Source organism: Suricata suricatta, chromosome 6 (genome assembly GCF_006229205.1).
Source record: "Suricata suricatta isolate VVHF042 chromosome 6, meerkat_22Aug2017_6uvM2_HiC, whole genome shotgun sequence".
In the NCBI taxonomy this organism is placed as follows: domain Eukaryota; kingdom Metazoa; phylum Chordata; class Mammalia; order Carnivora; family Herpestidae; genus Suricata; species Suricata suricatta.
Genome location: NC_043705.1, coordinates 120,910,202 through 120,911,470, shown reverse-complemented (window position 1 = coordinate 120,911,470; position 1,269 = coordinate 120,910,202). Strand labels below are relative to the sequence as shown.

At 38.0% G+C, this 1,269-nt stretch overlaps 1 protein-coding gene across 2 annotated transcripts in view; it reads left to right on the top strand.

Annotated features, from left to right (window-relative positions):
* The window catches only part of IL7R (interleukin 7 receptor), a 28,187-nt gene that overhangs the window by 5,802 nt on the left and 21,116 nt on the right, over positions 1–1,269 (top strand). The gene's annotated exons all lie outside the window — the stretch shown is intronic.

Here is a 1,269-nt window from a genome sequence, read left to right as displayed (position 1 = left end):
TAAATGCATTTCTCCTGATGGGGCAGACAGATATCTATATGGAAATATTAAAAAACAGAAACAAAAGCAAACTGTAGCTTTTTATTTCTCATTTTACCCCAAAAGACAGATTCTACCTCAAAAATATTGAACAACTTTGAAAGTTAACATGGTTTACTGGAGAAGGACTAAATTAATAACACCTGACAGATATTGCTAGGTAAGTCTAGAATATGAGGTAGATTTAGCAGGGTGCCTGTGACGTTGGTGGTAAATGATGGAAATAAAAAATGACATATGGGAAGTGATATCTGTAGGTGGCACACGGAGGTGACTGTGATGCCCTCAAGAATGTGGAAACAAAAATATCAGTTGCCTTCTGAGAGATGACTGTGGATCTTATACAAACACCTAAACAGCAGGGTCCCAAAGTCAAGTGCCCATGGTATCTATGAAAGTAACATAAATGAGAAAAGTGGGTCTATTTACAGGGCTGAGATTTAATTGTCCACCTACAAAAGCAGAAGGAATTCTGTTCAGACACTTTTGCTGGATGGGTCTGCTAGGATCAAATCTGATTTTTAAAAGATACCTAGATGTTCAAGTGCTAGTAGCTGGTGTTAAAAAATTAAGCACTTTGAGATCTGAACTAAATGATTCTAGCCTGAAAATCAACAAACGAATTTCCTTTGTTTTGCTTCTATATTTACTGAACAACCTTTTGATCACATTTTTAATAAAAATCAGTCTACACTGAGAATTGAGCACTATTCACAGGTACTGACCATATGCCAACCAACCCAATGCATTGTAGTTGTTATGATCAGAGAACTTAAGTAGCATCTCCTTGGTCACAGACGTCCTTAAGTGTTACTATGGGAATTCTAACCTAGGTGCTTGCTTTTAGTGCCTCTGTTGTGTTATATCAGGTACCTGAGGTAGGTTAAGATTCTGGTGAATAAAAAATTTTCAGGTCTCAGTAAGAGTGGGTTTATATTGATATATACCCTATTGGCCCACTCTGTTCCTCTTCTACCCAAAAACCTACTCCTATAGGTCCTGAGCCCAGTATGAATATTTGGGGATCTAAAATATTTGTATCTACCAATGGGAAATTGTCAGTTGGCATTCTGGTAATATAACTCTGTGATTTTGGCTAATACAAGTCTATTCCTGGGAGATGGATCCTCTCATTGAACACCAAGTAATTTGGTTTCTAACCCTGGGAAACTGGTGACCAGATCAGGCAGGCGGTAAACTCATCTAGGAAAATGCCCCTAATAAGCCCTC